Here is a 12,130-nt window from a genome sequence, read left to right as displayed (position 1 = left end):
GCGTGGCCGGCGGGCTTGCGGCAACCACATGTGACGACCCCAGGCTGGACGACCTGGACGCTTCGTCCACGGTGAAAGCCGATCCGGCGATCCACAGCGTGAAGTTGATGTATTTCCTCAGTGACCAGCACGGATCAGCTCTAGGCATGACGAAGCGGATATCGTCCTCTTTTGGAAGGCCAAACAAAGTAGTTTCGCTTTCACAACGAAACACAGCGTCTTCACGACATGGCGGCAGCAACAATACTACAGCGAGAATAAAAGTTACGCCTTCTTTCTTTGCGTGAACATATGGGCGGCGTTATGCAAATCTTCCCACATCTTGACGTAGACATGTGGGAGCGTGTTAGAACGAGCCGTTTTAGGTAGGCGTGGTTGACTCTTAACTTTGAAATCGCATCATGTGACCCCTTTAATGTTCTGTTATTTGCATGGTTGGTTACATTTTATTTTTTTGCATTTAGCATTGATTTGTTTTCCCTCACTTTTGGAAGCAGAACATTTTTGGATCACAACCCACAGGTTGAGAACTACTGGCAGAGAGGACGTGTAAACAGCACTGGCAGAGCCTAATAATGCTGGCACGTTGAAATCTGCGCTTTATTTGATGTGTTTGTCTGGGCGCATGTCTTTGTGTGTGTGTGTGTGTGCGTAGAAGAGAGAGCTGGAGAGATGTGAGAATGAGTGAGCAGTTTTTCATCTCTGAAGATTAGAATTCCTATTTTGACACACTTCAGTGTTTGTAGATGGCTGATTTTGACAAGCACAGTAGCTTAGTCATTCCTTCAGAATAGAGACAAATAGATGCAAAACCATGTTGATGTTGTTACATCTGCTGTTCCTTCACCCGTGAAAGAAACACATAATAACCCCGAAAGGCCAAAGAAAGATCAGTCATGTTGAATTAGTTGCTTAATCATAGGTTTAATCATGAAGTATTCATGGGAATCAGCAACAAAGCTGGTGGACAGAGAGCTGTATAGGTTCTGGTGCACTGATTGCTATTTTTAATTTTAATTTTAATAATTTTATTGCTGTTTTTGGAGCCATGGCCTAGTGGTTTGTACATGTGCTTCACGCATGCTGAGCCTTGGTGTTTGTATAAGAGAAGTTTGAATCTAGACTGCAATGTGTCCTGGTCACATTTAAAATAAATAAATAAATAAAAGAAAGAAATAAAAATAAATAACAAACAAAACAAAAAAGGTAAAATACAATACAAATATAATAAAATTAAATAAAATAAAAAATATAAATATATTTTTATACATTTATTTTTGTAAATGTATTCTTTTCTCTGCTTTCTATGTTAAATAAATAAATAAATAACACTACCATTCAGAGGTTTGGGGTTAGTAAGATTTTTTTTATGCTTTTATTCAGCAAGGATGGATTAAATTGAATCAAATGTGACAGAAATCTTTTATAACATTATACATTTTACTGTTTTTTTTTTAAATGCTGTTCTTTTGAACTTTCTATTCATCAATGAATCCTGAAAAGAAATGCATCACAGTTTTGAAAAAACTATTAAGCAACTGTTTTCAGTATTTATAATATGAAGAAATATATCTTGAGCACTCAGTCAGCATATTCGATTTCTGAAGGAAATAGTTGGGACTCCAGCTTTTCCATCACAGAAATAAATTACATTTTAAGGTATTTTGAAGTCAATTCTGGAAATATTTCACAACAATACTATTTTTTTTTCTTGTTGCGCATAAGAGACTTCAACAACATTAAACAACACTTCCCGACCCCAAAATTTTGACTGGTAGTGTAATCGCAGTAATACTACACTATAGCAGGTGTCTTATTTATACAGATACAGTGAAATAGGAAAATACATACTTAAAAAAGATCAGCAGGTTATATTTGAAATGCATAGTGTTGCATAATAACGCTGCAAAGAATGAACTTTGCTACACAGACTAGAAATATGCAGGCCCACACAAAATCTGTGCATAGATTTCCTCAGGATTGGTACTTCCATCACAAACCGTTCCATTCTGCAGATTGCCCCCCAAATTCGGCACAGAGAATAGAAAAAGTGTCCCGATTCTTTTTGTGCCCAGTAATACGTAATCATTAGAACAGCATGTTTATTTGCTACTAAGTGGATGTTTTTTAATCTAATTTGTTGTACTCTAATTGTACAGATTGGTCCATTAGATAAGTAATCTCAGCAATTTTGTCACCCTACTTGTGATTGAACCTGTGGCCTTTTTTTTAAAGCCCTGATCCTTAACCATTAGGCAAGCACCACTCAGAGCTGTTATAAAGAGTGAACAGAATGACACACTGCAGCTCAGTGATTTGCACAGTGGTACAGAGTAAGCAAAGTGCAATTCTGAGCAATTAGAATGAGTTTGTCTAATAAAGTGACTGCGCACGCTCTCGGGCTATGGCAGTGTTCCAGAATGTGTTTCTCTTTCCCCCGCTCTCTTTCTTTTTGGAGTTTGTATGGTAATTGTTGGCACATTTATAATGTTTAAATCCATCCCAAAATCCAAAAAAGTTTGCAGATTGCATCTGGGCCTGTCATTTGGTATGTGAATGAAAATATGTGTGGTGTCACCTGCCACCATATGCAGGTGTCACCGACTTCCATTTCCTCAACTCAGGCAGGTGTGTGCACACGCATTTGTTTCATTCAGAACCGGCCGTGTTTTTTCAATTGAGCGGCAGTGATGCACGATTCTGTGTAATACGGCTTTGAAGTAATGGAGCGGAATGCGTGTGCGCATGTATCTGTGTCTGGGATAAATGGCCTAATGAAAAATGGAAAGCTCTGCTGAAATGTAATGACGCAGACTGGCATGAACGGCCCGTCTTCCAGCGGGTTCACACCAGCCCTCTCTTTCTTTCCACAGATGCACACAACAACGAAACAGAACACGCATGGAACCATGTCCAGTTGCACTATGGGTTATTTTCTCTGGACTTCTTGGACACACCTTGCATCTAAAAGCCTTATATAAGTCAGTATCTTATATCATTTCAATATCTGAGTCTTACCTTGACTCACTGGTTTTTGGTTTGCTTGAGAACGTAAGGCATAAAGTGCCTGTTTTAAAAGTAAATAAGGTTTAGAAGCTCAAATGGGGTCCAGGTGGGTGTTTTTCCTCTGCTGTGAAAGTGTCTGACAGTGAAAGTATTCTCGAAATCATGTAGAGTGGGCAAAAGTGTGGTAAAATTAAATTAAAGTGGAGATTGCTAGCATACAATATAGTTGTTGACTCTAGCATGAAATGAAACTCTCCGCTTGTGCTCTCATATGTTGTCCCAGTTTGAGAAAAATATCTCTCTCGTTTTTAGTAATCTTTTATGATGGTGAGTTTCATTGGGTGCAGCCAACAGCAGACATTTGACAGGGATGCTTTTCCTCAGTATTTAACAATGATGTGTAAACCTTGGGTTCATATAAATCTAGATTTTACCGTGCTGTGGGGTTTGACAGTATCCTGCTTTTGATCTGTTTATAGTTATTAGTGGTGCTTGCTAAGACAAGCATCACTATTATTATTGCTCATACTTGATGTTTTTTCTAAACCCATAACCCAGTATTAAACTTCAGTGTGTAATTTGTCCCGCACCATTTGAGCTACAGATATAAACGATACCTTAAATTGTGTGGCTTGTTGAGGAGAGGCATGCCGTTACCTTTCAGACTTATCAGCTAAAAAGGCAGATGATAAATTGGGCATTAAATCCCATAAACTAACACTGAAGGAGGGAACAGAGGCTTATATTTACCAATATGTCATAGATCCAGTCAGTAAGGAGGCTTCGCCTCTTGCTGAAATCAAAATCCAGACAATCGATTAATATCGAGATATCGATATTTTTTACCCAGTCCTAGTGAACAGTCAAAAAAAGTCTAATTTAAATTAATGCTGTTCTAAACTTTGTAATCATCAAAGAATATAGAAAAAAAGAAATATAGAACTGTTTCCACAAAAAGCAGCACAACTGTTTTCTACATTGATAATAATAAGAAATGCTTCTTGAACACCAAATCAGCTTATTAGTATAATTTTTGAAGGATAGTGTGACACTGAAGCCTGGAGTAATGATGCTGAAAATTTAGCTTTACCATCACAGGAATAAATTACATTTTAAAGTATATTAAAATAGAAGACTGTTATGTATTATTTCAAATTGTAATATTTCAAAATATTACTGTTTTTACTATATCTTGGGTCAAATAAATACAGCCTTTGGAAGCAAAAAACAAAACAAAAACTATTATTATGTTATTGCGTTTGCCAAATCCATCTGATATTTATTCCCATTTTCCTCTTTGGAATGTCATCAAAGAATATAGAAAAAAAGAAATATAGAACTGTTTCCACAAAAAGCAGCACAACTGTTTTCTACATTGATAATAATAAGAAATGCTTCTTGAACACCAAATCAGCTTATTAGTATAATTTTTGAAGGATAGTGTGACACTGAAGCCTGGAGTAATGATGCTGAAAATTTAGCTTTACCATCACAGGAATAAATTACATTTTAAAGTATATTAAAATAGAAGACTGTTATGTATTATTTCAAATTGTAATATTTCAAAATATTACTGTTTTTACTATATCTTGGGTCAAATAAATACAGCCTTTGGAAGCAAAAAACAAAACAAAAACTATTATTATGTTATTGCGTATGTTTTGTTTTTAATGGCCAAATCCATCTGATATTTATTCCCATTTTCCTCTTTGGAATGAATGAGTGGGATTTGTTTCTTTTGTGTGAAACCACACCCTTAGTGTATGATGCATTGCTGACCGTATCTAGCAACCACCCAAAACACACTAGAAACCATATAGCAACACTCTGTAAACATCTAGAATTGTGTCATCTTCCTGTGACGCTCAATGGTAATCATGACTGTTCTTCTCTCTCTGTAGTGAATACTGTATTATCAGTGATGGAGGGCTCTCAGCTGCTCTACTCCATACAGCCACACCCAGCTCTCACTTCCATCATGCACCTGCTCCCGCCCAACATTCTGGTGTCTGGACATGACAGCATCCCCGGTATGGTGTCGTCCACGGACACAGGCACAGGTAGGATTACCCACGATGCTCCCTCTCAGTTTAACATTTGAATGTGAGAGGAAAGGCTTTAATGTGCTAGATTCTCACTACAGTTATAAAACAATCAAATGACATTTGATGACTGCTCATCTGTAACGAGAGAATGTGTGTTGCCATGGAGACAGCAGAAGGAACTCTAGAAGCCTCGCTAAAGAGCTTCCCGTTTCTTAGGACATTTCCTTGATTAGCTTCAGAATCACTTCATACCAAAGCAGGTCCTAAATGAGACCTTGAAGCAAAAACACTTGAGTCTTTTCACAACTTTTCCGACTCACATCACTGTGCTCATGACTCGTCTCTTTTTGGATTTCTGTTCTGAGCTGCTTTCAGGGGTGGGTAAAGACAGACTTTCTGAACGATAGTAATGAAGCGTGGTGGGTTTCACAGTGGCGAGGGGATTGGAAGTTGAGCACAATGTCGGGCTAATCCTCCAGCACTCCAAATATCTCACAGGGAGCGTGACCCACGACCGCAGTCTAGATCCAGAGAGGGATGCAGGAAATTAGAGAATTATTCCACAGTGATATTTCTAACTCTCTCGCTCCCTCTTACTCTCTCTCTCATTATAAACCGATGAGCAGATGTAGGAATGGGGTTCCTCTGGAGCAGGTTTCTCTTTGAACTGCATCTGAAATGTTTAAGTGCTATATTCTGCATCCTCCTGGGCCCCACACAGACTGAAAGTAGAAAAAGAGAGATGTTCCCCCCGACTGTTAATATGGTTAATAAAACATGATTCAAAGCACTTCATTCCAAGATCCAAAAGCAATATATTCTCTCTGATTATAAACTTTTCTTGAGTGGGTGTCATAAAAGCCAGATTCTACCAGCCACCTCTTGTTTTTACTGCTTTAATTGTATCTAAGTGAAAAATTACCTTCAATGTCCCAGTAGTCTTAGCACATGATTGATCATAACACAGTTCTGTGACACACTCACCTGTTTTTAATGCTGTTCAAAACGTAGGAAAACATAGTAAAAGATTTAAGGATTAGTTCACTTCCAGAATAAAAATTTCATGGTTTTTGAGGAAAACTGGACTTTAATTTCATTTCCCACTGCTCCGGGTTTGTGTTCACGGTGTGTGTGTGTTCACTGCTGTGTGTGTGCACTTTGGATGGGTTAAATGCAGAGCACTAATTCCAAGTATGGGTCACCATACTTGGCCACATGTCACGTCACTTTCACTTTCACTTTCACTTTAATAGGACCCAATGGGTTGAAGGTCCAAATTGCAGTTTCATTGCAGCTTCAAAGGGCTCTACACAATCCCTGCCAAGGAGAAAGGGTCTTGTTTACCGAAACGATCTGTCATTTTCTAAAAAAAAAACAAACAAAAAAAAACATACTTTATAATTACAACGGTACTTCCACCTACGTCACTTGTGACCTTTCCAACATGACTACATAATGCGTGAAGACGAGCATTTGTGGTTAAAAAGTATATCAATTATTTAATTTTTTTTTAGAAAATGAAAGATGGTTTTGCTAGATAAGACCCTTATTCCTCAGCTGGGATCATGTAGAGCCCTTTGAAGCTGCATTGAAACCGTATTTGGACCTTGAAATGTTTTCCTCAAAAACCTAAATTTCTTTTCGACTGAAGAAATAAAGATATGAACATCTTGGATGACATGGGGGTGAGCAAATTATCAGGAAATGTTTAATCTGGAAGTGAACTAATCCTTCAATGCTTGAAAGAAGGGTTTCCCTGAGGAACAGTGTAAAATGTATTATTTAGTATTTAATTAATTTATTTCAAATATGATTTACATATTTAAATTGATTTCAGTTTCTGAATTAATCATTACCTGTTAACAGCCATAATAAAAATATCTAATATATAATTGGGTAGTAACAGAGTGTGAAAGTATTTATATATATATATATATATTTGTGTGTGAAATTTTGTACTTCATCAATAACACCAAATAACACGCCTTTTCAATTATTTGTTCAATGATTATACAAGACACGTTATTATTAATTGTAAGACTACATGGTATATTTGTACTTTTGGCAAAAATATAACAAAAATTATGCACGTTATCACTTAACATTATTTGTAAGACTACATGGTATATTTGTACTTCTGGCAAAAAAGCTCAGTGAGGGTGCTCAACCACAAAAAAAAAAAAAAAGAAAAAGAAAAAGAAAAAGAAAAAGAGAAAGTTGTTGCACCATAGCTCTAAAAGTGGAAAAATATTTATAACGTTCTCACCAAAAAAACACGCATCAGGTCTGATGAAGAGCCACATTATATTATAATACGTTATATTTGCACTTTTCAAAATGAATTTGTCTTACCTCAGGACTAATTAATTGGGCTGCAAAAGGCTAAGAAGCAAATAAAAACAGTGGAAACTTAAAAAAAATATCATGGATGTACATATTATCTATCATCTACACAATTAAAGATGTATAATTTGAAATGTGTTAAGTAAGAATATTGAGCATACAAAAGTGTGAAGTTGTGAAAAACATTGTATTTATGGAAAGATTGGAATTAGGTGGTATTCGAAGTAAATTAAAAATGTAGGTGTGGGGTTAAGCAGTTAAACAGTTGGAAACTCCTGCATTAGAGAAATACAGTATTCTAAACTTTAAAGATACACAATACAAATGGATACAAAACTTTAGCAAAACTAAGGCTGTATTCACACCAGAAAAGTCCGCTAGATCACTTGCTTTGGTCCGGACCAAATACAATGTTGATTTTTTTTGTTTGGTGTGGTTCGCTTTCACACTGCCCTTTTTGCAAGTGAACCAGAAACTGTAAACAAAACCACACGTGTGCTTAAGGTCATCCTTTCATTGGTTTATCCATTCAACCGTACTAGAGTTCGTTTGGAAGCGGACCGAGACCACCTCTTCAGCTGGGTCTCGGTACGGTTGTTTGTACAGGTTGATTGCTGTATTCACACCTGCCCAAAAGATCCGCACCAAAGGGGGAAACGAACTTGAGTTAGATGCATTCAAACCAAACAAGACAGGTGTGAATACACCCTAAGATGTTTAAAGAGGCACATTGAATTTCCTCCATTCTCTTCTGTTGAGCCATCACCTATCGGAGCTTCTGTAACGCATCTCTCTTGGGCTGCAGTGGTGGAGTGTTTTGTATGCTGCAATGTCCTGACGATGCTGCACTTGTTTGGCTGTCAGGCCTCAATGCTGCTGTACAGATAAGCCTGGTTTGATGTGTATGTGTGCTTGAGTGTAGAGTGATTGTGCAGTGTGTTTGAGGCAACAGACTGTGTGTACGGTAAATGTCTGAGTGCGTTGGAGCTCTCCGGGCCTGGCTTTCATTGTGGCAGACTGTGTGAGTGTGTTAAAGCTAAACTGTGATAGACTGTGTTTGTGTATGGCTGAGTGATCCGTGAAAGTGAAACTCTCCTGGTTGTGACTCATTCAAACCAGCAGGCCTGCTGTCTGCTGCCACAGCAACTTATCCTCTCCCTTCTATACCACGTGCTTTCTGTTCTCTGCGGTGCCTCCTCCTAGCAACAATAATTGCAGCCATTTCAAAAATAACTCTGTCCACACCTTTTCTGAACTAATTCGTCACTGCGCGTCTTTAGTAAAACCTGACAGTACAATTTTAACGCCAAAAGTTAGTAAAACTGGCCCATGATATTCATCAAAGAATCCTGAAAAAACTGCATCATGGTTTCCTCAAAAATATTAAGCTACTGTTATTAACATTGATAATGTTATCAGAAATCAGCATATTAGAATGATTCGTGAAGGATCGTGTGACACTAAAGACTGCAGTAGTGGTTGCTGAAAATTCAGCTTTTCCATCACAGGAATAAATTACAATTTAAAATATATTCTAATAGAAAACAGTTATTTTAAATTGTAATAATATTTCACAATATTACTGTTTTACTTTATTTTGATCAAATAAATGTAGCCTTGGTGAGCATAAGAGACTTTTGAAAAACATAAAAAATCTTACCAACCCCAAACATTTGAACGGTTGTGTACATCATCAAATATTTCAAAATAATTCTTCTTGCATTCCATGTTGAAATCATCATGTATCATGTAAACATTCAGGTCCAGTACCTCTGAGAAGAATCTGATTTATAGACCGCTTTTACTTAGGGAATGCACAACAATTATAGAAACCGGTTAGCCTAGGGGTTAATGCTGTATAACAGATGTTTATCTTTAAATAAATTATGGAGGATGATTCACTTAACCTGTCTGTATGTGAAGATTATATTTCATTTTATTTTTATTTTCTGCATATTTCTCTGAGACGTCTAAATAAAATATCAAGGATGAGTTTTTCAAAGAGAAGCAGGTTAGCATCGCTGTGAGTTGAGCATGTTTGGATGTGCCGAGGCGAACCAGGCAAATCTTGACAATCACAAACATGTGATGTGACCATTTTTAGATTGCTCAAAAGATTTTTGAACTGATTATGGAGTGTCTTAGACTCCTGTGGGTAAGTGAGCTCAAATTTTGTCTTTACCAAAAAGAAAAGAAAAAGTGCGTGCAATGGCTTGGATATGCAGAAGACTTTCTCAATAGACAATGTTTGAAATGCTTCACAGCGAGACCCCTACTGAGAGCGGAAATGGGGCCAGCCAAAGATCTCAGCTGGAGGAAATGTGCTTGTGATGATGCAGCCAGACACATACTCCAAATGATAAATTATCATTGGTCCTTATTCTTTTTTTAAATCAGAAGAGGAATTTGGGCCACATGGAGCTCCATAACGTTGGCCTCAACTGCATGGATTTTTCCCAGCTTCTGGAACACATTGAGCTCTCTTGTGCATCACTCACTAGTTTGTTATCCCGTGCATTTGTTTGTGTTTTTTTTGTGTATTTGAATGCATTGCCATGAGTAAGAGGATCTTGGCATTCTGAAGCATGCTGATTTAAATTAATTTTTACTGTCTAATTAAATCCTTTGTTGCTGTAATGCTGTAAAAAATGAATAGCCATGAAATATAAAGGACAATAATAAAATGGCTGGATGGAATTGGCTGTGCATGCAGGAAATGAGTACAATGTTAACGTTATATTCACTCCATCTCTGTTGCAGCAGATGCACTGCGGAAGCCTCGTCTGTTGAAGAGCTTCTCGTGTGTGTTGGAGGGCCTACGTGTGGCACTCTTCCCCTCCGTGGAGGTCTTCGAATCTAACCTGCTCCAGCTGCTCAACAGAGACTGCCAGAATACAGTAAGCTACTAAATGACTCCAATCAAACGTTTAGGCCATTCAATAATGTAAATTCAGTAAGTAATTTTTTTTCAGAAGTTATGATATGACTCCTCCTTAAAATGTTATATACAGTTTTTAAATGATGCCCCCCCCCCACTTATAATCTGTGCAGAATTGTCACACAAACTGTTGTGATCAGACTGTAGTTGCTAGGAACAGGCTTATTATAGTTAAAACTGAAACTAAATTATACATAGAAAAACTATATAAAAAACTATATAGTTTTTCTATGTATAATTTTTATATTTTGTTTTTGTATATAATTTTAATTAAAAACAACTTTAACTGAAATAAAAACTAGTTGCCAAGTCAACATGTCCCATTTTTATTTAGTTTAACTTTTGTTTGAATTAATAAAAATTATACATAGAAAAACTATATAGTAAAAAATAAAAAAAAAATAATAAAACAAAAATACTAAAACTTTAGTTAAAATTTGAAACAGAAAATATAAAAATAAAAACTTATTCAAAATCAGGGCTTGAAAATGAGAAGAAAAAAAAAATTCAATTGGTGCACTCTGAGCAGAATCGATATTTTAATGTTTCTGTTCCTGCGTTCCTCTGTATTATTACCGTTCCGAAACCGGTTTATAACGTTATTTTTTAAAAGCTATTTTCTTTGCCTATAATAATAATAATAATAAAAAAATACAGTGTTTCTTTACTCAAAAAGAAAAAGAAAAAACAGGAAGAGATCTGGTAGCGTTAACCTATAACCCATAACCTATAACCCTTAGTCACAATCAATACAGCACCATCTTTTCTAGATTTTGGCCAAATGTAGGCTACTAAACAAAAGAAAAAAATATATTATCTATTATCTATAAAGACATTAAAGTATTTTTAAGATATTTAAAAATGTTTGCTGCGTTGTTAAAAAAAAAAAACGCTACTTGTATAAGATTGCGTTTTGAGAGTGAAAAAAAAAAAAACATAAGTTGCATAGGCTATAGGCTCACGTCGCATTTTATTAGCCCTATTACATTCAGAAATAATGTAGGCTAAAATGCCGGTAGGCTAAAGCAAAATGTTTATAAACATTATAAACACAGTTATTAGTTTCTCTCCACAACAAATCCTCTAAAGTTAAGGCTATGCATTTGGACTATAAAAACGTCAATCCAAAAACAAATTAATTTAAGGTGAAACTGATGCCTACCTCTCTCATTCGGCACGAATCCAAATGTTTCTATATTCTAAAATATTATTTATTATAGGCTAGGCTTTGTACTTTCATCGACGTAAAACATCATCCTTCACATCGGCTATATCAGCACAGTGAGGCGCTGGTCAAGCTGAACGCAACAAATTTTGTACAACGGAGCAGTGTAACTTTTTATTAGTTTTTTAACTGTATTTTATTTTGATAATGAACAGGCTGCAATGTTGCAAAAATATGTTGTGTGTGTGCGTGAGGCACCGGCACGATGGTCATACCAATGCTGGTTGGTTATACAGATAGAAGCAAGACATTATTCGAAACTGTCAAGCTTTTGCAAAATAAATAAAGAAAAAAATAAAGAAAACTACTTTCTGCCTTCTCTTTTTCCTTTCCGAGAACTTTGGAACGATGAACCGTAACTCACACATTTTTTTCTTTCGTTTTGTTAATCTGTCAATGATTTAAGTAAAATATATTTAGTGTATATGCCTATATATTCCTTTTTTGTAAGCCTATAGTTTTATTCTGTTTTCTCCGTTCACAGAAGCGCTGCAGGTGCATGTGATCTGTTGAATCCATCTTACACTATCCTCGGATAAACTAACGCCAGTGCATTGCCATTGCAACCTACAG

The 12,130-nt window shown here is 36.3% G+C and overlaps 1 pseudogene; it reads left to right on the top strand.

Moving 5' to 3' along the window:
- The window catches only part of LOC107667987 (nephrocystin-4-like), a 173,342-nt pseudogene that overhangs the window by 41,327 nt on the left and 119,885 nt on the right, over nt 1–12,130 (top strand).

This window comes from Sinocyclocheilus anshuiensis, unplaced genomic scaffold, assembly GCF_001515605.1.
Source record: "Sinocyclocheilus anshuiensis isolate Anshui unplaced genomic scaffold, SAMN03320099.WGS_v1.1 scaffold1024, whole genome shotgun sequence".
In the NCBI taxonomy this organism is placed as follows: Eukaryota; Metazoa; Chordata; class Actinopteri; order Cypriniformes; family Cyprinidae; genus Sinocyclocheilus; species Sinocyclocheilus anshuiensis.
This window is presented reverse-complemented; position numbering and strand designations above follow the sequence as displayed.